The 27,321-nt window shown below is 39.6% G+C and overlaps 1 protein-coding gene across 1 annotated transcript in view; it reads left to right on the forward strand.

Annotated features, from left to right (window-relative positions):
- Window positions 1-10,832: 10,832 nt before the first annotated feature.
- The window catches only part of beat-IIa (beaten path IIa), a 41,742-nt gene continuing 25,253 nt past the window's right edge, over window positions 10,833-27,321 (forward strand). Inside the window, exon 1 of the mRNA XM_064694492.1 lies at window positions 10,833-11,131. The gene's annotated coding sequence lies outside the window, so the exon portion shown is untranslated. The remainder of the gene's footprint in view (window positions 11,132-27,321) is intronic.

The raw sequence follows: 27,321 nt of genomic DNA on the forward strand, positions 1-27,321 counted from the left end.
GACTGCTCTACTTCTTCTTTATCTTCTTCGTCCGGTTCTTGCTACATGCTGCACTTGTTGCAGTTTCGCCTTCTCTTTTTGCGCGTTAGCAGCCATTAAATCATCGCTCCCTCTTGCCCTGAGGCCTTAGCGCAGCCATTTACATGTTTAAGCCGTGTTGCTGTTGCCTCCAGGCTCAAGTGGAGCAGCGCTGCGAGCTGGGGTAGGTGTTCAGCTTGAGGGGTTAGGTTTTTGCTGCTGCTCTGTTGCTAGTTTGCTTCTAATTGTTGGCGCTGCCGTGGCGCTGCCGTGGCGCGCCTCCAAGTGCTGCAAATAAATATTTCACTCTTAATCATGTTTTGCACTCGCTGTGTTGTGTGCTTGCCTTTGCGCTTGATGTTGTAGTTGTTGCGCCCCAGGCGGCCAGTCGTCCAGCCGGTCAGAGATGGTGGCAGCCAAGAACTTGACTTGGCTGCTCGCCTATGGCTCTGGCTTTGGCTTGCGCTTCATGGCTCGACGGCCTCGTGGACTGTTGAGTGCCAAGTGCCCGGCAATGAGCTGTTGAGTGTTTGGAGCACTTGTCTTTGCGATTTTATAGTTATTATGTTGTAATTAGTGTTAATTTAGTTGCTTGCGCACGGCAGTCGAACTAAGTTAACAATTCGCAAAGTGTTGCATACTCTTAGGCCGTTGCATAAATTTCATTCTGCACTAGTGGACTTTTCCATTTCGATCTACGTGTTGCCTATAAAAACTTCAGTTGTAAGCTTCAGGAGTGCTCTTAAAATTGTAGGAAAAATATATAATAAATTGATGAAGCCTTTAAGTCAAGTAAAGCCTATCTGTATTCCATCGATTAACATTGCCATCACAGTCGAAACTGTCTACTTTAAAAATGTATTGCTTCTCTGCGAAAATATATCGCTAAAATTTTGGTAAACTATAGAATTTAATAACTATAATACTATCTGATTTTATATGTTTACTATTTTATATATTACTATCGATGTGATGCACTATCAATTAATTCACAATATTAAATATGTTATTATTATACGTTTTATACAGCTCATTCCTGAAAGATTAAAATGATAATGTGAAACTTTAGCTTTACAATTAATTAATTTTTTGATCTTTCTACAACTTGAGTGAGTTTTTATGGGTGTATTTTAAGTCAATGTAATAGTAATGGGTGCTGTTGCCGTTCTTATATGCATTTGGGAATCTTGGATTACATGCATGCGCATGAATTTGGACTGTTGTTTATATGTCTAAATCTGGTCGCTTGTTTCCCTAGTTCGGTAATAGGGTTGTGCTGTTGCTCCTGCAGCTGCGCTGATAAACGACTTTGTTTTGCATGCCGTAGAGGTTCAGGTCGTAAATATTAGCAACGGGTAAAGGACTGCCACAAATTTGCGTGCATTTAATGCCTGTCCGCTAATTTGCATAAGCTTCGGGCTTAAAGCAAATGATTAATAAAACGCACACGTCCACTTGGAGCTTGGAATGCAGTTAAAGCAGTGGGCGTGGCCGTCGCAGAGGCTGCGGCCAACGTCCAACTTCAAATAATAATGTCAAATGTATGCACATGTAAATCCAGCTAAATGTGACATCCAAATGGCAATTAGAGAGACAACTCTCTCGACTTGCCAGACACTTGGAAAGTTTTGGCTGGGCGTGTGACTTTGCCCAAGCAGTGCGACAAATTTATGCACATTGATGCCAAGGGAAAAAGGAGTGGGGGGAGGGGGGGGGGGGGGGTGGGTAACTTAGAGAGAGTGTGCGATGAATTGTTTTCGCAGTTCGAGCAGAGCCTTTGATGTGCATAATTCAGGCATAATCCGTTCATTAATCATTAAAGCTATAAATTTTTAAAAATTTTATGGCTGCACAATGCTCTTATATGCCTTTGACAACTGTCAGCTGTGGTGCTTTAATTAAAAAATTCTTGCTTACGACCAAATTACTACAATATATACAATACTATATATATAAAAGAAAAATATTTTAAATGTCTGTGTTTTATAGTTGTATTTTAATTTAATTTAATTAAAAAACAATCGAAGCAGCAGCCATTTTTATATTTTGTTTTTCGAAACCAACCGACTGGATTTCACTTCACTTTACACGTTATTTTCGGATTTGGCCAGGTCTATTATTAATTGTAACGACCGCAAGTTGCCATTGGCATGGGACATGCCCGTCAGCGCCAGAGACCAATTTGAAAATGATTGAAGCGAGGACTTTAATTAAAAAATATCCTACGGAGTTCTTGGTAGTCCGGCCAATGCGTTAAATTTATGTAACTGCAGCAGTTCATACGTATTGTCAATCTCTTAATGCGCTTAAATTGCACTGCATTAAGTATACGCCACGTACAAATTGCGCTTTTTTCCGTTTATATCGCCATGTTCACTATTAAATTTGCATTTACCATGCCAAAAACTGATTAATTTGGCGTGATTTTCAAAATATATACATACACACATATGAGTGCGTATTTGTGTGTGCGGTGTAAAGTGGGTAAAACTTCAATTTCGTTATACTTGATTTATTTCATTGCAGAAATACACAGAAATGAGCGTAGGTATGTGTGTGCGTGTGGCGTCTAATTTATGCGCTAATTAAGTATGTTGTGTTGTGTTGTGTTTTGCAGTTCGAGTGTTCCGGGGCCATGAATAAATTTAATGCTTTTTTAGGCAGCTACCTGCCAATTAATTAGGTTACTAAATGATTTGTTTAGTAATTTGTTTCCATATCCACTGTGGTCTGTGACACTTTGGCGAATGTGGCTTTTATATGCACCAAAAATGTGTCCATTTGAATATTACACATTTCATATTATTTTTCGTTATTGCTTAGGGACTGGTGTATGTTATAAAAAGGGACTCTCAACATACACATATTTGTATTAATTTGATTCAGAATTTATAATGATATCTCAGGAGATTATGATTGAATTCGATGCCTGGTCAATATCTTAAGTCTATAAGCACACGGATTTTGTGTTATATATCAGTCCAGTGCTTGGAAACGTCTTTGGAGTCTCTATGCAAATGCAGTCTGCCCGTTGTCAATCAGTTAATGTTTACATACAGCCGGCGCTTAATAGGAGCCTACAGAACGCACTTGGGTTGCGACTGGCGGTCAGTGATAATGGGTTGGCATTTGAAGTAGCCAGCAAATGGTCAAGTCACGGCTGCAGATGCTGGAAAGCAGCAGGCATAGCAGTTAAGTGTTGGTCAACTAGCCACACATATATACACACACACACACACACACACTTGCAAAGGCGTACACATCGCATGCTGAGCAATGGCAGTTAACAGACAATTTCCAGCTGCCAAGCAGCAGGCAAAACATAAACCCACAACGGCACACACAACCGCACGCAATGACATAAATAAGCCACGCACATTTCGGCCTGCATGCAAATATGCAGTAATAAAGTAAATAAACGCTTACCACCCGCCATTATGCCCCTGGCAGCGACATACTTACAAGCTCGTACATGCGAGGTGTGTGTGTGTGTGTGTGTGTATTGAACAGAAAGTGCCTGGCAAACTATGCACGGCTATGATTGCAAAACACGACTGCAATTACCTGGCCTGCCGGGCAAACTCAGTCGCACACTCTCACACAGTCGCTGACACGCTCGCGCCTGCATTTACGGCAGCAGCTTGACTGGGCGCCGCAAAGTAGGCAACGATAATGGCATAAATTCAATGAATAAACATAAAATGGCAAGCACATAAAGAGGAGACGTATGGATGTGTGTTAGTGTGTTCGTGTGCGTGTGTGTGAGTGTTTGGGTCGCAGCAGTAGCATAACCTGCAACAACAAGAAGAACAACAATAGTAACAATATCCGCACAGCAGCGGAAAAATATGTATTAGCCCAAAGTTTACTAACAAAATTAATTATGCGAATTAAGCGTAGTAAAAGCACTTTAAGCAAGTTAACCCCAAGCCAGCGCTAACACTCTAACGCCCAGTCGTCGCCACACACTAGCCCCCAGTACCATTCATAACATGTGCCGCATTTTGTGCCGTGTCACAGCCCATAGCACAGGAGCAGCAGCCGGAGCAGCGGTGGCACATGGAGCGGGGCATTGTTCAATTTATGCGTATATGTTTGCTGTTGTTGTTGCTGCTGTTGCTGTTGCTGCTGTGTTGGGTGTATTGTGTTTGCCAGTTAGTAGTTTGCGGACACAAAAGTAGGCCAAGCACCCAGGAGCCGGGGCTGGACTCGGACTACAACTCGATCTGGAACTGGCTGCACCCAGAGCATAGCCCAGCAGCCGCCTGGAAGTTGTTTATTTAAGTGTGAAATTTGAGTGCAGCGCTGCGTTATGTGTAAGACCCAACGACGAATATTTAGCGTTATGTGCGGCAGGCGAGATAAGCGACATGGACCTTAATAACCGACGCGTTGCGAATTCCCATAATCATAAATCGACTTGCCGCTCGCCTGCCACATAATAGATAACACAAAAAAAAAAAAATACATGTCGTGGGCGCCGCAAAAAATGTTGCACTTTTTCTCATTTCTTTTTTTTTTTTTGTTGGTTGCAAGCAAGAAAAAATTAAAAGCTAACTGTTACAAACGGCTTTTCGGCGCCATCGCCAGCCGTACGAAATAAAACAAAATGGCGTCGCTGCGCTGACGCCAGTTGGCAGCGCTGCTTCTGGCTGCTTGACGCCATGCCAAATTAGCTAAAAGTCGGGATAGTCATTTAGTTAATTGCCGCACAAAAATGTCGCGTTGACTTGGCAAGCCCACTAAATCACAGCCGCGTTTTAAATTGAAAACATAAATATCGCAAAGTAATCGAAAAAAAAAACTATTGTAAATTCCTTTAGTTTTATATTTTTTGCTGGACATGCGTATGACTGCAAATATTGCCACACGCAATTGAATTTTAAATGCTCTGTAATTGTGGTTTCAAGTGCCAAATTGTACAATGTAGTGTTATGAGTATACCAAAAAAAAGAAGCCACTCAAAATGGTTTGCGGTTTGCTTTCAAATACCCTTCAGAGGTGGGCTGAAAATGGGCAACGTATTGAATCAGGCTTTTTCAACCACAAAAATCATATAAATGTATGCTGAATTAAAAATTTACACTGTATATAAAAAGGATGTTCTTTATAAGTCATGAAGTATAGGCGTCGGAACCGAGATTTGTTTCTTCGGAGTATAGCAGCTAAAGTTTGTTTCTGTAAGGATCCCAACATAAAATTGTGTAGGCATATCGAGACATAGTACAAAGAACACCCCATCCGAAAGGTCTAGGGAAGAGGGGCAACCCGTAATGCCGTGCTAACTCAACCACAAGGAGTCTCTGTGAATACTTCCAATTATAATGCGAAGATTAGCTGAATGCCGCATTGCTATGCATTGCTTGACTCGGCGAAAAGTAAAGTGATATTTTTATATGTACGTTTAACCTTTTTGTTCCGCCTGATTGACTGATGTATGTATTTTTTCAAACTTAACAAGCACATACCAAGTTTGCTTATCTTTTTTGTATGTATGATTGTTTCCTGATACTAAATGCAGTCAGAGCTTGCTTTACATTCTGCGCTAAAATGAAAATAAAATAAGTTTTTTAAACTTTCGCTTTGCAATGCAATTCTTATGAATTAAAGTAAAACTTGCAGGATGTCTTACTTTGATTTTATATTTTAAAAATTATTTGCATTGACAATATTATATATTATCTCCGGTCAACCTCTCACTCTAATTTAATCTCTTTTACTGTCACCCCCTTTCCGTCTCTCTCTCCCTCTGTCTCTCTCTCTCTCACTCTCTCTATTTCTTGTTCCATATACTATTTTTATAATGTTGTGTCAATAAAATCATCGGACTAGTGTATAATTATATGTAAGTACTTGTTTACATATATTTGCTCTCGCTCAAGCCAACCCCTAAAAACCGCGCCAATTTATATTGGCTAAAAAACTTCTATCAAAAAAGAGGTCCACGCATAAAAATGGGAGTAATCGTACACTGTTTTGTATACTGACTGTTTAATTGTGACCAAGTGAGCTTGCATTCAACTGCGTTGAGAACTTTAACATTTCCAAGCAACAAAATTAATATATACTTACAAGAGATCTGCATGATTGTACTGAAAGCTGCATTTATTTATATATTTATTATTGGTAAACAAAACAAGTGTTTATGTAATTATTTATTACAAGGAATAGGCTAAAAGCCTTGCCAAAATAGAACAATTTTACGATGTATTTTTCCGTCCGGCCAGCTCTGCCCCTTTTTCCAGCTTATTGTGTCAGTGACGTTATTAGAGTCTGCAGCTAAGAAGTAAGGTTTTAGCAGGGAAATAGAATAGTAAAATTAAAAATAATCTTTATAATCGTATAAAATAAATCTGTTAAATGGGAAGGTAACTGAGTGTGGCCTCTCAATCTAATGAATGGAAGACATTGTATGTGCGAGTCTGAGTGTCGGAATGGCGGCATTCAAACGAAGAAGAAACGAGCTGAATACGAACTGAATGTAGTGCAAATTAAATTCGGCATGAGTTTACTCAAATTTCGTGATTTAAAGCAGGTTTTTAGGGAATGGGGGTTTATTATTGTTATAGCAATAGGTAGTATTTAGCTGGAATGCAACAACACATAACTATTATTAGCATTGTCCATAAAACGTCTGTCTGTAATTAAATTTTGTGCTTCTGAAAATAATTGTGCAGCTTGCTTTGTATAAAAGGGGAATCAAATTGTTGTGCGAATTCTGACAAACATATCGAACCCAGCTCTAAATAAAACCATTATTTCAAGATTTCTTTAAATTTTTTAGTTTATATTGACTAAGCTGCAAGTGCATCATAATTTTTCTAAAAGTTTCGTATTCGCTAACTCTTTTAGTCTACTTTAATTACACTTTCATTAACACTGATGTGTACTCAAGGTACCCATAGCTAAAACATTAAATATAATCTAGCACAAACCAATCCATCATCAATACAATTAGTTAAGAGCAGTATTTCACATGTTCAACCCTTCTGCAAGTGTATATAAATGTCGGCGATACAAAGATTTCCGATTGTTTATTAGATAACTTTGGCACACTGTAATTATTTAATTTTGTTTTTTTATAAATGCGATATATGTCATAAATTATGCCTTCTCCGCCCGAAACTGCATGGACTTTATCTTATGGTATGCTGGTATACTATGTATTATAATATTTATTTACATAAAATGTTTAACGTTGTTACAAATTATAACCAATTCGATGGTAGCTATAGTTTGGCATTTAAGCAAATAAAATAATTATTAACCATTCTCTTAGCTTATTTAACTTGCAGTTGTAATAAAATCTTTTCGTGCTAAAGTCTTACATTTATCTTTCAGTCAGTACTTTTTGCGACTCAGAGTCGGGCATTAAATTGCCGTTAATTAGCGGGCAAAGTTAAACAAAAATCAGCGAAAAATCAGCTTTCAATATGGTGTGGCATATGCCCAGATAATTAATTAGTGCTCGCTCGACTGATTGGTAAGAGGGAGTGGAAAGGGCTCAAACAATTAGCCAAGCCCCAAAAACTGGCGAGCACAATGGCAGGCGATGATGAAGCAGCCTGTGCGGCGTTTGCTTGATTTTTATTTGGTCAACCAGGCACCCAGTCAGCCAGTTCACAACTTGCTCCTGCCCACATTAAGTGGGCGTGGCGGATTTTCTTTATGTACTAAAAACGTTTTTATTTGCTTTGCTGCCTCTTTGCTTGTGCAGCAAGCTAGCTGCCTGGCTGGCTGGCTGGCTGCTGACTAGCTTGCTTGTGCGCTTGTTTCTCGAAAAATAATGACTGCACATTAAGTATACGTCAAACATGACACACGCACAAGTGCACACAGACATACACGCACATATACACACTCGCCTCCAGAAGGCATGCCACCCTGACACAAAGCAAGTAAAATGTCAACAAATGACAACAGAAATATGATGCAAATGGTTCATGTAAGTGGTTCTTGCCGCTAACATTTATAAAAAGGGACAACTTACAATGCAGCAATGACAACACAACAACATCCAGCTTATGTGGGAGTGCGTGTTTCTGTGCGTTTTAAAAAATAAAGCTTAAAGTCTGTGTTTGCTTACAAATGCATATGTGTTCGTGAAAGAAGTTGTTCTTTACTTGGAAATTTGTCATTTAGTGTACTACCACTAACCAACCGCCCGCCCGCCTCACTGCGTGCTGCAGAAATTAGCTGGCATGCAAGAATCGCGCATTCGCCTCGTTAGCTGCGCAATTGAAGTGAGTTCGAGAGGACTCATGTCATGAACATTTTCCATGTCAACGAATGACGTTGAATCGCCTTGAAACTCCCTTGCTCTGCCGCACACCCCTTTCAGTGGGGAGCCTTTTTCTCTCTTTCCCTCTGTACGGCAATTAAAAGCACATTTAATATAAATTGTTTGCAAGCGCTGCGCTCTGCATTGCAAGGACACACAAAACAAAGTCTAAAATGTTTTCTCATACCTTCGGCAGGCGCTGAGCACGACTGAGAATGCCTTAAATGCCAGAAGAATGTCTGGGCGAAGGACATTTGACTGAAAGTTGCTTAACGCCAAAGTTGTGCGCCTTTAATTAAGCATCTGAGCCCGTGGCATGCGCATATTTGTAATTGCCGTCACCATGTCCTCGATTGCGGCTCCTGACTGGCCTGTTGCTAATCTACGTTATGTGCGCTAGATCAGCAACCTTATCATCATTATTTGTACAAAATAAAACAGGCTAAGGCGCTGCACACAATTTGCCGATTTGTGGCGAGCAAAATGCCCGAGAGCCAAAGACTGTCAGTCAGCTGGGTCGGTCAGTCCGTTCTGTCAGCCAGTCAGTTGGCCAGTTGGCCAGTTAGACCACAGCCCACAGTCCACAGCCCGCCTGGCTGCTCCGTTAGCTGGGCGGTCATCCACTTGACCGCATTGATATTCCATGCTTGATGCGCGCCGCTGTTGCTATTGGTCATTGATGCTGCTCCTTGCTTGCTGCTGTCGCTGAAGCGCCTCGCTTGCTACTAACGATGGATGTCCTTAAGCCAATACACACACTCACACACACACACACACACACACACACACACACACACATCCACACACACCCACACAGTTGCATGCAAGCTGTGTGGACAGTACACCATAGGAAAATATTTATCTATATATGGCGATATATAGCGAGTCGCTGCCAAAAATGTTGCCGAAGCAACGGCGGAGCTTTGTTAACTTTTTACGTTTAATGAAATCAATTCACAAGTCACGTTGCTGCCGGACAATAAATACATCAGAGTCCATTTAATAAAATCATGATGTGCACTTTGCTATGATATACGAATACACACAAACAAGCACACACACACACACAATATATATAAATATATGTATATATATGTATCGATTCTGTATTGTAAACAACTTTTATCTCATTGGAATGCCGCATATGGCTTGGTCATATACCACAGACAGGCCTTTTCCTCCCACCAAAACTTGGCTGTGTGTGTGTGTGCTTTTCTGGATATTTACCCAGCTCTATATCAATATCAATTGCGCGATAAGTGCAGCACCGCAAAACCTTAAATCAAAATCCGTATGAGCAACTGCTTTGGCTCTTTGGCAATTTGTTGTGGCTTTTGGCTTACATTTTCAGCTTATTATATACATAAATATAATTTTATATATAGCTTAAGAAATTCGCAAACTCATTTTTATGTGGGCATTCAGTGGTTTCTGGTTGCTTTGAGCAGTCTCTCAGGTACCGTGCGAGACTATGAAATATTAAATTCTAAGGCATTGAACAATTTGTTTGGCATTTAGGTTAAATCTTGCTAATAGATCCCAATATATATATATATATAATTTTTGATGAGACGCAACACACATTAAAAAAGTTATATATTCATTTCATATTCATTTTAAAATTCCTCTAAAATGTTTTACTTAGTAGAGTGTCCTTAGATGATTACCACGCCTCAGTGCATATTGATTGTTAGTGCTAATATCACCTTAAGATGTAGTCCTGGCACAGCAAACCTTGGGAATGTGACATTATTATATCCCTTAAAGGTAAAAAGCAATTCCTGCAAAATCATTATGTGTATTAGCTAGTAATTGACGTAACTTTAATGTCTTTTAATATTTATATATGGCGTTTAGTAGTTTTTTAAATCTCTAAATACTGCAATTAACATAAATAATAATAATAAATATAAATAAGAATTTGTAGAATATACTGTTAATAAAAACACATGTGTCTTACATAATATTATTATTTATAAGTACATAAAAATTAATTTTTTTTTATTATTTTAAACATAAGTAATTCAACCTTAGGTTAGTCCTACTCACGTTGCATCAGATCCAGCCGCTGATAATAACTTAAGAAGTTCTATAGAGGGTTCCACAACTGTGCCCAGTATTTGCCAGTATTTCGCAAACTTGGCAATACGCTTGCGCGTTAAAAATATGCACAATGTGTTGTTATTCGGCTTGCTATTTGATAGTATTCTGGTAGCTGTGATATGCTGGCCTTATCAGCGAAGCAGCCTCTCTACTGGCCAAACTGTGCTACGCTCAGCTGTTATTGCAGCTCTCTGTTGGCCATAAGAACAGCTATGTTCAAACTGTTTGCCACGACGAGCAAATTTTCGAAGTGCTCTCTTAGCCAGGCCCGAGCTGCAGGTTTCGTGTGGCACATTCTTGTTGGGATGCGCACGAGCGTTTTTGCAACCAGACGAACGCTGCTTCGGCTGCTGCGAGACACGAGGGCAGCTATGTGCGTGCAGCCTCCTCGCCTATCTGACGCGTATCAAGCAAATCAGTTGGTAGATGCGTGGCGAACGTTGAATTTAACGGTCGGTTTGGTAGTGAAAGTGGCAGCCACGCTTTTGTCCCATTGTCTCCGCAAAGAGTAACATTGTTCAGTGCGCAAAAAAAAAAAATATAAATAAAATCAAGGAGGAATCAAATGACGAGTGATAACATTTGATTGATAATGTGCCTGCAACTGGCAAAGTGACAGCTAAATTTTCTACAAAAATTAAAGTTAAAAAATAAAAATAAAAACAAGCAAAAACTACATAAGTATTAACAAGGCAGTTCCCAAGGCGTCGCACAGTCTTTGAGCAGCTGGTAAATGTTCGCTTTAAGTTTTCTACACTATAAAATGGCATGAATTATGGTCTTTGCGGCAATTTAAACATTTCTCACACATACACACACGCGAGCACGCATTAAATTAAATATTTTGTGTTGTGGGTTATGCTATCGCCGGCACACGCGGCGTATACGTAATCCGACTTTGGCTCAACATTTGTTCATGTTGTTGTTGACTAACCGACTGACGGACTGACAGACGTACGGGCTGACGGACCGACTGTGTGCCAACTGGCGAGTTCATATTATTGGTTTCTTGTTTTTGTTGTTTTGTTGCTTGTTTGGCCAGCGTCTTGTTAGTTTATTTGTTTGTTTACTCTGCTTAAATGCTAAAAGCTAAAGCGCTACAAGTTTACGGCTAATGGCACAACAATTTTTATTAATTTTTATTATGCCAAAAATAGTTAGAGCGTCCAAGCCGAAACTTGGCCGTTGCCTGCTTCGTGTCCATTTGGCTTCATCAATTTGCCAACTTTGCAGAATGATTGTTGATTTTGTTTGATCTGCCTTGTGCTGTTGTTGTTGTTTATCGCTGTTGCTGTTGCCATGACTGTTGCTGCCGCTGCTGCTGCTGCTGTTGTTTTTATTTGATTTTAGTGCTTTGCTAAGAGTCAACATTCGTTAGCTAAAATTTGGCTCACGTTCCATTCGACCGAGTTCTCAATTTCATGAGTTTTGATGCTGGGCGCTTTTGTTTGTTTTGTCGCTTAGTCCTCGCTACCTACGTTACCCTATTCCACATACCAACACCCATACTAATACTAATTCCTATCTCAGTTCCTATTCCATTTCTATTTCTACTACAACTCGTTTGCTCGACTGCAGTGTCCTAGTATATATTTACTATACTAAAATAGACATAAGTATATATATGTGAGCAAGATATATTGTATGTATGTATGTGTATTTTGAGCTACTTGTGCGTTTGTATAAGTGCTCGGGTTTTTGCGGCGCTGCCCTTAAGATTATTTATGTGGTGATTAGCAGCGCTGAATTATTGCGCAAATTATCAAGTGTGCTATAAAATTTCACTGCTATTTATTTGCACAACTTTTAGCGCGGATCACGTACTACGACGACTCTCAGCCAACTTTAGCCCCCACCCCCAGACCTTGCATTCCCTTTCAGCGTCTCATGTGTATCATTCAGCTTTGGGTTTGGTGCGTGTGAATGTAACAAATAGCGCAAGTTTGATTTTTAACTGTGAAAAATTTAGCAATAAAATTGGATTGGATTAATTATACAGGATTTCGCTTAGCTTATGGCTGGCATAAAGCTGATAAATTATTTAACACTTGGCTGCCAATTATTTCTTAGCGTAAATTACTTAAAGTGACGTTATAAATATAGATATTATTAAGAAAAAGAAAGAAATTATAGAAACGATTTCTATTTTGAAGTATTAAATGTAGTGTCTGAAAAGATAAGTGAATTGAATAATTTTCTAAAAAGTCTTTAATATCAGATTCTCATTTTAATATTTATTAACTTTTGCTTTTATAAGAGTTGCTTGTAATACGAATTAAATTTTGTAATATTACAACTAAAATCAGATAGTCATTTCAATTTTATAAGAATTGTTAGTAAATATAATTCGATCTTGAAATGTTTTTATTAAAATGAATAAAAAACATTTAAGAAACGTATTCAAATATAAATGTTATCAAAAGCATTGTTCAAGATCCGATTTATTTCGTTCTTAACTACACCCTACACTACACCCTTCTTTAGTTTAAAAATGAAATACTTATTCAGCCTTAAACATTTTAAAATTCATGCTCAGCAATTAGATAAATCTCACAGACAGGCATTCAGAAATGCGCACATTTAATAATACTATTATAAAGTTTGAGCAGCATAATTAGCATTTATTCCTTGAGTCCCTTCCCCTTATTACCCGTGGCATATAACCATTTGTCTGTTAGAAATGTATACCACAAGCTTGGCCTGAGCTCAACTGGTATGGCAACTAATTGCCTGAGCTCTGCACAAATTAATTACATTTAAATAAACACGAATGGAAGGCAACAAACCTGACCATGCCACAAGTAGCAGCAGCGGCAGCAGTAGCACCAGACAGTAACAACAACAAAGCAACTTAATTCAATATAACTTACAAGTTGATGGCTACTTTAAGCCGCTTAGAATGAAACCCACACACACACTCACAACAAATACAGAACATGGGTTATAAATTTCAATGAATTTGCCACCAAAACAAAATCATTAACTTTGCTGCAAAACCAATGAATGTACATGAACAGCAAATTTCACTTTGTTGTGGCAGCCGACGGCGTCCTCTCTGAAGTGGGCAACGGACAAGGGGCAGTGGGCCAAAGTGGGCGTAGATTGCTCAATTCCGCAAACAATTTAGGCATGGCCACAAATTGGTATGATATCGCAGTGTAATGAAAGTTAAAGCCAAATTTAATGCTGGGATTAGCGATAACAGCGATAGGCACGAAGTTGAAATCTGGAGGCTCGTCCAGCCGTTTGCATATGCCAAATGCCTAATGATTTATGACTGCGGCCAGTCAGCAAGTTGCTGCCCCAACTCGCTGCCTTACTCACAGCTACCGTTGGAATGCGCTGAAAAACTCTGACACACGAGCCGAGCCAGTTGTCGGGCAAAAAGGGTGAGCGCGGACCAACAAAGTAAATTCAATTTTACGTTTCACAACTCAGCATGATTTCTATCAAAGTTGAAGCTGCCTCGGTAGCCCAATCCACTCGTCCATTTGCCCACATCGTACTCCGCAAACTGATTACCTCGGTTGTGCCAGTGTCCCTCGTGAATCTGTTTGTGGGCGTGAGTTAGTAAATGTGTGTGGTTGTTTATGCTGTGCTCTCTATACTTATGTACAACAGCCTGTGTAGGCAGCCGAAAAGCAAGCAGCAAAAAAAATGTAAAAATAATAAAAACAATCACTGAAAACTTGTAAAGCATCAAGGCGCACTTTTCCTGCGCTGAACAAAAGTTGAACTGATTTTTTAATGCTATATTTATACCCAGTATCTGAACGAAAAAAAAAGAACGAAAGCTATACACATCAGCTCATTATTAAAAGGGAAAGCTTTCTATTAAAACTCAACAAAATCAAAAACAATAGCATGTTTTTGGTATACGACTTCTATTTGTCTCTTTGTTGTCGATATTCAGAATTTCACAAATCCACAAAAATGTTATCCTGCTCGGTTATAATCTCTATCAATTTATCCCTCAATTTCCGAAATGCTGAAATCTGTACAATGAGCATCTCATGGCCACAATATATCTTTCAGCAAATGCTTGGTGCTTTAATCAAGGATTTTTGTAAACTTTCAAGAGAGTTTTGTGGCGCTGTTGCTTTGATGGGAGTCACGGGCTTTCAACAAATTACTTTCTGATAGCTTTCGCTCATAGAAACTTTATGAAATTTTAATGAGCGGCGCTTGTAAATTGTTGTTAATACGGGAAATTAATAAGTTAAGTAGCCGTTAGTGGGCAAAGTGAAAAGTTGGATCGATTGTAAAAGTTACCAAGTTTTATAGCGTATCATTAAGTATGCAATGGCCACACAGACCAGTTGGGTTAATCAACCTTAGAGATGTCCGATAGTCAGATACATACTTTCAAAGCAAACTATCCGGCTTCTTCGTAACTTAAAGAGCCTGAATGAAACCTCGTTTTATTTTCACTTGCGCAAAGTGCAGTCATCTGTGGAAATATTGGCAAAACTCACAAAACTCAAACAGCACAAGCATTTGACATAAATCCTTATCATCCTTTGTGCACAAATTGACATTGCACTTGTAAGACGATTGGCGAGACGTTTTAGGAGCACGCCCCGCGCTCAGCTCCAGCATTGTCCATTTTAACTGGATTCAACTGGAATTTTTTGGTTTTGTTTTTTCTACCAACATTTGAGTTGTCTTTGGCTATGGCTCAAAGTATGCAGCAGCAGCTCCCGGCTGTAGATTGTCTAGCTGTTTGGCACGTCTTTGGCTCGGGTGACACACAGCTTATGTCACAGGCACAAAATTAAAATTCATAATGTTGACTTTAATGGAGTTAATGCTGAAATATTCAAGCTGGCGGCTTAGATGCCGCACATCTCATAGATTAGCTGCCTTGAACGCAATGCTAGCCGAAATCTTGGCTAACTGAGAGACATGGCAAGTGCCTGCTTCCGGGCTGACATTTTATTATGCGACACGCAACCACTTTGGATACCTATAGAGACTCCATGGCCCCGCCCAAAACTTTGACATTATTAAATTATGCGGGGATTTGCGCACTTTTTTGAGCCTCTTGACGTTTTAATGATGAGCCAGCATTAGCTCGATCCTTAGCCCGCTGCCTGCTGACTGCTTGACTAGGTCGAAATTAAATTATTTTATTGCCGGAAAGCCTGGGAAATTCATTAAATCATGCTTTCACGCAACTTTCTGCACACATTTTCGGCATGCCCAAGTAGGAATGAAAATTGAAGCTCTTTACGTACATCCGTCAATTTGGCGCCCTATTGGGCTTGTTTACTGCTGATGGACAGGCTGTGGCATTGATTGAACCAGAGGCTTTTGGCTTTTATTACTACGTGCCATTGCTCCCAACTCAAGGCTATATTGTTATCGGCTTTAAAAAATGGCATTTATTCTCAGCGTTTTCAGCGGCCAGAGTTGAATATTTTTAGCCGCGTTTTAAAGCGTTAATCCGCAGCAGACAAAATACGTAGAGCCCGCAGCCGCCAGTTACAGACAGGCGAGATTTATTTATGATTTGAACATGGAGCGCCTTAAAAGTGGGTGGCGAGCCAAAAGCTAAGCCTCAAAACCAAAACAATCATCAAATAGAATCATAAAAACAGTTAGCAACGATAATAAATTTCAAACAGAAACATAAAAACGCTCCCACGTGGCAGCCGAGCGCGACATAAAAATCCCATCGATTTGTTCACCTATCTAATATATATACTCATAGACATACATATATTCAAATACATTTATACGATATAAGACCCGATGCGCTATTTGCTAGGTGCCAGCCCCTGTGCCGAAATAATCCCTGCAAATCAGCAGTTTTGCTTTTAGGACACACGAAAAATTCGAATAATAAATCTTGAAACAATAAAAATTTACATTTTTATTAAGGCAAAAAAGTTTCTGCAATGCAATCAATGTTGCCGCACAATAATTTCATGCTAGCTGCCAAAGCGTCTACCTTGCGTATACGTAATGTGCCTTTTATTCATCCCAGCCAAATTGCATTGCATACATTACATCCAATTGAGTGAGGGCAATATTTGTCGACGACCGGACAGAAGACATAAGTACCATAAGTGCATGTTAATAAATCATTAGAATGCTAATAGATTTTATTTATCCATTTTATGTGTGTTATTTATAAGTAATACGCTTGTGTGTCCCAAATGGGCAGCAGAAATGCCAAGCTAAGCACTGTGTTTAGCAGATTCACGAAAAACGAAATGAAGATAAATTGACGGGCACTGTCGAACATATTTTATGATCCTATTATAACTATTTATTTATAAATCCATAGAAACATAAGCTATAATAGACTACAAACTCCCATCACTCAACTTAGTACCGTGTTTCGTATGTTATATCATTTTGATTATGGTGCCTTATTATGCCTTCTTCAATTGTAGATTATCAAATACTTTATATTATAGTGTCTGATTCTGTTATTATAAGATAATTTGCCTACAAAAAACTCATTAACATAAGAAACTGTGCTTAACTGCAATCTCTTTAATTAAATTCCCCACTTCAATTTCCAGACAAACCTCAGCAGCATAATTCATATAATTTTCATTAAGCCACTAAGGCCACGGCTGCCGCCCCCGAAATGTTATTATGAAACATACAAATTGCGTTAATTTTTTAGCATATTCCTTGTAAAAAATTGCCAAACAACATTTTACATATATTTTATACATTGCGTTTGGGGCTCAAATATAATTTCGACAACGACAACAACAGCAGTTTTAAGTACTTGACATGAAAATTTCAGCAACACGCTCAATGAAATGCTACTCCAGCAATAATAACAAAAAGGGACGACGACGTAGCAGGCAATGCCCAACTGAAAAATTAAACTTATGGCGCAACGCACGCGAAAATTTGTGCTCCAGTGACCAACAAGGCCTGCTTGTTGTTGTAGTTGATGTTGCTGGTGGTGGTGCTGCTGCTGCTATTGCAGCACTGCTCCCCGCTGATGTTTATCATAGCCGCCTACAAGAAGAACAACATCAGTGGTGGCAGCAGCAGAGGCTTCGTGGCGAAAGCCGCAACAACAATATGGTTACTGGTGCCGCGCCCAGCCAAATAATTTGCTGCCAGGCGCAGCTAATGACCAGTTTGTGTAAGTGCGAGGACAACGGCAACGACAACGACAACGACGATGACGATGACGACGGCGGTGAAAAATCAGGACAGCAACTCTGCTTCTGCTTCTGCTGCTTCCTCTGCCCCAGCCACAGCGAGCAACAACCACAACAACAATCACAAGTTTAGTTACAAGCAAAATGATGGGCATGAATTCATCATGGGAGGGCTCGTGCTGGCTGCTAGCCACACTCTACCCTGCTCCCGCCTACTTTCCTTTACTGAGCAGCCTTTGTGGAGCAAATTTAAAATAAAGTAACGACACAAAGTCGACCGGGCAGAGCGAGAGGGAGACAGCGAGAGAGAGGGAGACAGAGGAGGGGTTAGGTGAGCAGATTGCTAAAGGATCTGAAGCGGCATCGCTCGCTAATTTTATGCTCTTTTGTGATTTTTGTGCTCGCCTGCTGGACACACCCCGTGGCCGTGTTTAGTGTCAGCCTGTACCCCCGTTGTCCGTCGTGGTCCTCCTGCCGCGCCCCACTAGCAAATGCAAACTTTGCGCGCTTTTGTCATTAGCGTTGATGGCTGTGACGTGGGCTGAGGCACCCGGAGCGCTGCCTTTTTGTCCTGTCCGCTTTTCATGTGTTGCGGTCGCCGTTTGTTGTTGTGTTTTGGTTTGTGGCCCCGCCAGTTTGGTTACTTTTAATGAGCGAGGCGTGGGTGGGGAGGGGTCGTGGGGGGCGTAGGGCGTGGCATAGCCACGTTTTGGGCACTCATTAAGTCGCGGTTATGCAGCTTTATTTTTGTTCACTTTCAACTTACTTTTAATGTAATGAAAGTGAATTATTTGCAAGAGAACCACATTTTTATGCTCTGCGCCCTAACCTCTTTTCAGAGGCATCCTTATGATGTGGCTTTCGAGTACTCCGTAAGTAATGCCACCCAACTAACAGCTGATATCCGATTGCTTTACTTATTCCATGCTTAGCTACATATTGCATTAAATGCATTTCCATTCTCTTATTTCGCTTCTATTGAAATCAGCGAAATTCATCTGAAATCATCTGCAATTTAGCATCCTTACGTTTGGAGAGCACTTTTTAAGCATTTGGATACGTTGTGAATATATATTTAAGCTGCTTTTCTTGCCCGGCATTAGCAGCTTTTCGGATTGCTTTGATGCAATGAACTCACCAGTTCTACATTTAAGAACGAAAAAAAAACAAATTCCTTATAATGTGCTTAGCATTTAGTCTTCAACATTATTATACTATTACATTTTAAAAAATGTATCTACGCTCAAGGCTGCTAATTAAATAACTTTTTATTTAATCTGCATACAGTCGGGTGAATAAGAAAATATAACAACAGCTATCTGTTAGGTCGCAAATCTAAGACACATTTTTTGTATGATAAAATATGAGACGGATAAATACGTAAAATATAGAGCGCAACTTTTAATTACTTTTAAAATATTTAAAGTAACTAAAATGTGTAGACAGCAGTTTCTTAAAATAAGAATTATTATTTATATAAGTATTTGGGTTTCGCAAATCGAATTAAATTTTAAAAAGTTTGCAAAACATTATGTAAAAAATGTTGATAATAAATGCTTAGACCAAAACGCGCAAGTTAAGTACATAGTGCGTAGATAATTAGTTGCAAATAACGTAAATAATTTCAATTTTCTTTTACATTGCACTAAATTTTTAATCATCTGCACAAATGTTGTTCTAGCTCAAGGCATCGCTTGCATAGCAATGCATTTGTAGCCGTTTCTTAAATTGTTTCCAATGCAATTTATGCAAATTTTCGAGCAAGGTAAATGTAAATAAACAAATTGCAAAGCAGCTGCTGTCGCTATCGCTGTCTCTTTTGCTCGTGTTGCTCTTGCCTTGTTTGCTGTGCAAATTTTCTTTAATTAGTGCGCCAAAATGTATGCAACAAGCTGGCGAACCGGCAGGCATAGACGCACTTTACAAGCGCTGCGGCAAGCCGCTGTTGGCAAGGGAGTGGAGGGCAATGGTGGAAATGGGGGTGGGGGGCTTCTAACACTACACTGCAATTTACAAGCTAGCATAATGATGTGTGTATGTCGGAATATAGCTTGTAATGCTAACTCAGTAAAATTTCAACGAATATCTTACTTGAAAGTTTTCGCTGTCAGCCACAGCAAAGCTACTGCCGCAGCAGTTACTAAGTACACACACACACACACACATCCAAACATAAACACACACAGATGTCTAAAATATGTTGGCGGATTTCTTGCAAAATTGAGATAATATTTTAGTTGCGGCAAACATTGCCGCAGCACACGCTCGCCATTTTCTCTGCTAATTAGAGTCCACAACTGCGGCAGCAATAATATTGCCATGGAGCTGCCAAATGGTGCAGCTGTAGGACGTTGTCATGATTTTCGAAGAGCCCACTTAAATGCCCATCAAATACGCATCAATTGGTGGGCTCGTAAAAATAAAGCCAATGCATAAAACTTGACAATTTGTCGCCCGAAAACTCTGCCACTCTGCCAGTGTCTCAACAATCGTGCTTGGTCAAGTATTTTGCAAAACAATACGCCATTTTTACAAGTTCTATTTGAGTCTGGTTGTAAAAGTTTTTTTTTAGCCCCGGGCAGGATTGTTTTTGTTATTTTTTGTAACTATAGCAGCTTTTGCACTTGCAAAAAACATAAAACATACCAAGCAACAGTTAAGAGTACTTATCTGGAGGATACCCTGTGCCGAGTAAATGAATCATTCGTGAGGAATATATTCGCATTTGTGTTAGAGACAGGGTATTTGTTATTATTGCCCACTGGACATGGGTCTAAGGGTAAGATATATACCCTAACCTGGGAGTCCAGCTCAGAGTGTCGCTGTTTCACTGTCCTAAAGTTTAGTTAAAACTAAACATTTTTTTTAAGTTTAAATTATTACACAAATAAGTTTAGTTTTTTTCGAGATAATGTTCAGTTTTTATTTGATTAAAGTAATATTTGGTATAGAAAGCTAGTTTAGCTTGTGTTCAACTGGGCTTATCTTTTAAGTTGTGTTGATTGTTGAAGTCTTCGACTGGAGTTGAAGGTCCAAGTCATCTTAAGATTCGAATTTAGACATGATCATATATATGTATCTACATGTACACATGTTCGGTCTTTTGTGCCTAGTCAAATATATTTTAAAAAGAACATTTATATATGTTATAATTACAGGGTATTAAAGTAGCGAAAATCGGAAAAGAAAAAAGGAAAATAGTTGGCAAGTTTATTAAAAGTTGCTGGAAGTTGTAGACTGTGCGAACTCTGGCATGACTCCCAAAGATATACATATACATAGAGACTGAGCATATATATACATATATAAGTATATGTACATCTATATATATACATACAGCAAGTGGAGGAAGTGCGCGCTGACAGGCAACCACTGACAAATGCCAACGCTAACTCACTCAACTCCACGCAATATGAAATAAAAATGGCAAAAAGGTTGAGAAAAAAGATTTCAAATTTTGTTTTGCGTTTTCTTTTGTTTTGGTTTTCATTTTTCTTTTGTTTTTGCTGCTGGCACCATCTTTGAGCGGTTTTTTATTATTATTATCTTTGACCTGGGCCAAGGAGATGCTGCTGCGTCTTGTTTTATTTATGCGTAAAGTTTTTGGCCTTTTGTTGTGCATTTTGTGATTGTGTTTTGTAATTTTGCATTAAGGTCAGTGGGTTACACACAGACACTTTTGCATATGCGTGGCGCCTAGCTGGGACAGCAATTACATGATATATAGACTATATGTTAAGTGCCATAAACAAGCAGAGAACATCATGAATTTCATGAGCAATTCAAGGGATTGAGTGCTCATAGCACTTGCTTCTTTAAATTCACGCAAGTTCTGCAAACGCGCAAATGAAAATATGCATATGGTCGATAAACTATTTAAATGTCCTGCGTTGACCAACTAACTTGCTGCTTACCTCTTACAAATCTTGGCAAACAGAGGGAAGAGCCGGTTCAGCCCAGCACTCCACGACGAGCTGGCATTGTTGATGATGACGATGATTAGATGCTGATGTCGGTGTCGTAGATGCTACCTATGTTTGCCTGGGCGTTCGCAGAACGATTCTGATTGAACACAACCAGCTTGAAATTGCTAAACACATAGTCCGACAGACACACACGCACACACACATATATATATATACACAGACAAACAGAGAGTCACACGTACGTATTACGTGCTGTGACATTGCTGCTGACAACGGGCAAGTAAAAATTTAAACAGTTCTGTGTCCTGGTGCCGATTCAATCAATTGACAGCATTTCGCATGTGCTTCTCTCACTCTCTCTTTTCTCACTCTCTCTTTCTCTCTCTCTTCATTTGTGTGTGTATTGGGGAGTGTCTCACATATCAAGCACAAGCCGTTAAATGATTTTTAGCAAAAATCGAGCGGACATGACACACTCAAGTTGCTCCATCGCCTTCCTCTGCTCGGCTTGAGAAGCTTGCTCTCGGCACGTGATTGCTCAGCTCTTGGCCGTGCCTATCGTTGGCTGTGTACGAGTAGCTTGTTGAGTACGGCTCTCAAGTAATTTCCATTAAGTAAGTGTTTTGGCCCTTTAACTTAACATCAAATGCATTGGCATTGACAGTGATTGCATTAGTCGAATGGACAAGTTCTCGAGAAAAGGCCTTTCTGAAAGCCGCTTACGCATCATTGTTACAGTTTCCGGTTGGCTTAAAGACTGCTCTGTTTATGTTTTTCATCTTTTATTTGTCCTTTGTTTTTATTTTTTGGATTTTTGTTTTTATCGTCATGCTACCTGAACCAAAAATTATACAAACAACATCTGGGCCGGGTAGGACATCTGGCTGCCATCAACATAATAACATAAATGTAGGCGTTGTCAACACTACGCAACGTCGCAGAGCACGCAGCAAAATTTCTCATCTTCAAATCGCTATTTCCGACAATTTCCAGGAAACGTAACATCCGCCCAAAGGAAGCTTTTGGCTTTTTGGAATGTTGTGGGGTTGAATTTGACAACGTAGATGATGCTAATGGGGGCATTTTTGTGTGGGCGTTTCAGGGAGAAGTAAGTAAGTGATCATTAAGCAAGTCGCGATGATATAGCTTATAAGTATTTATGCCAGCAACTCTTTAAAGTGAAATTATTTAAAAATACCAATAAGTGCCCACACAACGAAATCGATATTAAATTTCAGAAAGTCAAACTGTCCAATGGAATACCAATGAATACTGCATAAATTGCAATAAAAAAAACTTATCTTTCAGAATTGTGAAGATGTACATAAGTTGTCCTTAATAGGACGACGTTTGGCCACAGAGTTGTTGCAAACAAGTAATTCGGTGATTTGCATTGATTGTATTTGGTAAGGCGGTTGACGTCCAAGGAAATTAAAGTGCACTGGGTCCCTCTCTGAAGGGTAACCCAAGCTTAAGCTTATTTTTTTCCAAATGGGTTAGAAATTTCAATTTATTCTGAAAACTAATTGCTTTAACGAATTCTAGATTATTGGGAAAAATTAAAAAAACTTACATAACTATCCAAAGCAGCTTGAAGTGCAGAAATAAGCTTGAAAGTATTATCTATAAAGAGTTGTCAATACCAACTTCCCTACTGCTGGCAAAGCCTATGTTTAAAGTGTTAGATACATGTATATGTTTTTTGAGGAATTTTCTTAACCCTAAACAACTTTTGCAGTTTTAAAAATAACTTTTAGAAGTATTTGTAGTATGCCTGGTATCTCTTAAGCTGTTGGAGGAGTAGCCATTCGCCCGCCCATTTGCCTGTTCCGCCCGTATGCACTTTTCAGATATCAATAGCTAGCAAGGTTGATTGGGGCAACAAGTAAGCCGAACGTAGTTCAATAACAGTTGATTCGAATAAGTTTCATCAAAGTGCACAACATCTGATGCTGCTAATGGAAACATGGTCGCCAATTTAAAACTTTAAATAAAGTTTCTGCAAAAGAAAATGGTGGAAGGAATCATTTGCTAAGTTTTATAGCTATTTCTCGTTTAAATAGTTTATGAGCTGCACAAATATGCTAGGTTATTCGTTGCCAGTCTACTAAAATTGAACTAAAGTGGCAACTTTAACCAAACAGATTTTCTTTTGTTTGTTTTGTATTTTATTTTCCTCAGTTTCTTTGCCCCGCTGATTGCTGGCCTTTTTCTTTGCGTGGTGCCTTCTGATTGCTGTTTTGTTGTGCCTGAAGTGGCTTGTTTTACGCTTTTTCTGCACCTGCTCCTGCCTACCCTTTGCCGTAGTCGAAATGCAGACGGCCGTAGTTCATTGCTTACTGGGTCAAGCATCTGTGCACAGGAGTGTAACAAACGACAACAATTGTTTTAGCCGACTGCCACGCCCCGCACCCAAGACCACACAAAAGCGATACAAACTGTTTCGGCCTTCACTCTGTTACAGCAGACTAGGGCTGTGGCTGTAATTCCTATTTGGGGCCCGCAAGTGCAAGCTGTGGCCAAAAATCAAGTTCAGTTTTGTGCAGTCTGCCGTAAGACTCTCAAAGCTTAAGCCAACTGATGGGCTGACTGACCGACTGACTGACTGACGGACTAGCTGCAATTCTGCCTTGTTTGCCTGAATTGAATGAGAACTAGGACTTGCAGAGAGCAATTGATATGCCTGGCTGCCAGCCGCAATGGGTCAGCTAGCCAACCAGGCGGGAGCATGACACTCATTTGTAGGTAGTGAATTTTTGGTCAACAAGCCGTGACCTTGTGCCGCTTTTAGCCCTGCGTATTGTTCCTGGCTATTGCTGAGAAAATCGCTCTTATATTACTTGAAAGTCGACGGGCTGCGGTTCTTATTGTTATAATGTGGCGTACACATTGTTGCAGCAGCGCCTGCTGTGTCTTACACTTCCGCTATCGCAGCTGCCGACACGCCCCGTCTACCCCTGCTCCGCAGCAAACTCTCAGCATGGCCTTTTGATGAATCACTTTTTGGGGTCAGCTCCAAGAAATATTTTGCTCCTATTGCGCTGCTGCTGATGGTTTCTCACGCATTTAGGTTTGGTTCGTTTCGGTTCTTGTCTTGTCATTGTTTGTTTAATTTTGTGTGTGCCGGATACCCCAGCGTGTTTTGCCATTGTCCTGCTGTCAACGAAATGCCAGCAGCAATCGCAGCTGTAAAGCACTTGGCCAAACGCAACGGGCGTCTCGGCCTTAAGAATGGGGGCGTTCCAGCACTCTCGTTATGTTTATGCCGCTGACAACAAAAGAAATTAAATTGCCAACACTGAAATTCAATTGTATCTCTCCTTTGGACTCGGCACTCAAAAATTGACAAAACGACAGCCAGACAGTCGGACAGCCAATGAACGATACAGAAAACAAGAGGAAGTAGAAGTGGAAGTAGCATAAAAACTGGCCAAATTCTGTCGATATTTACAATGGTTATTGCCACAATTTATTGGGGCATTGATTTTGCCTTCGCTCAGGCCCACAAGGCTAGGAAGTAAACAATTTATTAAAAAGCGCGTACCGGAGCCATAAAAAGGTCAATGATTATTATGTTTCAAATGCAAATTCGCCACGCCGACCCACTGTCAAGTCCAAAGTAAATATAGAACGCAGCGAGGCTATCTTCCGCATAGACGTTGAAAATTTGTTTGGATTTCTTTGAGGCTGTTTTGAAGTGGTGGCCCTCGCGCTTGGCTTCCCTTTTCGAATTGGTTCTATGTTATTTGATGGCATTTTTGTGGTGCTTCGATGGAATTTTTTGTGCCGTGTGGACACAGAGAGCAAGAAGGCAATTTAACAGGCATTGGCCTAGGCATAGCAGAAAAAGATTCATTTAAATATAAATATTTCCTTTAAAACAAAATGGAATATTCTTATATGAAATTTTTTAAATTAATTATATTAATTATAATACATTTAACAATCAAATATTGTGTGTAATTTAATATTAATTATTTCAAAGGGAAATATTTTCGATGTATATTTATTAAATTAATGTTGTATATAAGAACATTCGGCGTTCGGAAAATACCTTTAAAAGCCACAAAGGAATTTAAATATAGCTTTTAATTTTTAATATTTTATCAAGTGTTAAATGTATTATAAATTACGTCAGTTTCGCTTGTTGTTCATTGTTTTTTAGTGCCGTAGCTGAAGGCCTTAAATGCGCGCATAATTAAAACTCCACGCTCATCATTACACATGCACATACATATTTACTTGTGTATATATTTATATTGTTATTAGCCCATGTACCCGACTCACCTGTCGCGTTCTACATAAAAATAAATTTAATCCCATGCACTGCAAATACAACATATAAATTTCTATCTGTTTACTCTGCGTATACGCGATACAAAAATAACGCAAACATTTGCGCATTTCACAATTTGCCGCAGGCGAAACAGTGCGATGCATGTGGTGCCAATGGCACAGTTGCAACTTGTATAGTGTTGCAAGTATCTCATATTCTCAGATTCATACTCGCAGCGCATATGCAGCGGTTATGAATGTGTGCACGGTTGCTTGGGCGCGAGAATGTGCGAGCATTTGAATTTGCATGTGCTACGCACAATGCTGTATTTGGCTTGCCGTTTGATTTATCCTTTGTAATACATATCCTTGGTGCGGCACACAATGCTAATTAGTGCATTTAATGTTAAACGCTAATCAAAACAGCCGTTTGAGTTTACACTCGGTTAGAGGTCAGAACGATTAAACAAATTCCCACCGCATTGTTTTGCAACCATGTGATCAAATGGTGTCCAGCAGCGGGCAGGGCGTCATTATCGTTGCCAAAGTGCGTTGTGCGGCAGAATACATGCCAACAAATCAAATCAGAGCAACGTTTCACGACAAAATCTTATGAATAAACAACTAGATGCCATCCTCATAAATATGCGCATTTCAAAAGGGCAAAAACAGAACATAACAGAAAAAAAGAAAAACACTTTTCAATTTTGGCAAAACAACAATGTAAATTTGATGATATGCAGCCGAGTGTAAAGAAGCAGACACCAAAATGTTAGAATAGTCATGCTAAGAGATTGCTCGGCGGTACCCTGTAGGAAGGTACTCGCGGCATAACTCTGTTTATCACTTATTTTCGAAAAGCTTCTAATTAGTTTCTTTTTTGATTTAATGGGCTAAAAAGGATTCAGATAGTTTCTGAATTTAGGCGGGTTAACTGACAGCTATACTGAGTAACTGGCAGAAGAGTATGTCTGCATCATCGAGACTTTCGATGCAGATAATGACTATGTATTTAATATATAAATGGTATATAAGCCGTTCAAGAGTCTACACTGACTAAAATAATGTCTGGCTGTTGTACACGTTTAATTGCATTTGAAGTGCCTTTAATAGAAACCAAGGTAAAAGGATACAACATTTCACAAGAAACTGAAATTTTGACACAGCCAGAGAAAGATACAATTGACAGTAGACTAGACAAACAGGCCGAGCAAACCGTCGACCGACCGACCGACCGACCGACCGACCGACTTGTAACCGGAAATTGTCAGCAGCAGTCTTGAAGGGCAGCTATGTGTGTGTGTGTGTACCCGTGTTGGTGTAATGTGCCCATGTCAAAGACAATTTGCATCTCTGAGTCTGACAAAGGGCGATGCGTTCGATAGCAGACGACGGGCCTCTCCGTGGGGCGTTGTCACTGCATGTTGCTAGCTAACAATTGTGTGGCACAATAAAGCATCAAGGTGCTGGCATATGTGTCTCGGTTTCTGTATCTTCGACTATGTATTTTAATGGAGCAACAATGTGAAGGACTGACATGCTTGATGTGCGCTTGTAATTGAAAGCAGTGGGAACACATGTA

This window comes from Drosophila montana, unplaced genomic scaffold (genome assembly GCF_035044405.1).
Source record: "Drosophila montana isolate Dmon_TW-CO22-7 unplaced genomic scaffold, ASM3504440v1 contig_3733_1, whole genome shotgun sequence".
Lineage (NCBI taxonomy): Eukaryota > Metazoa > Arthropoda > Insecta > Diptera > Drosophilidae > Drosophila > Drosophila montana.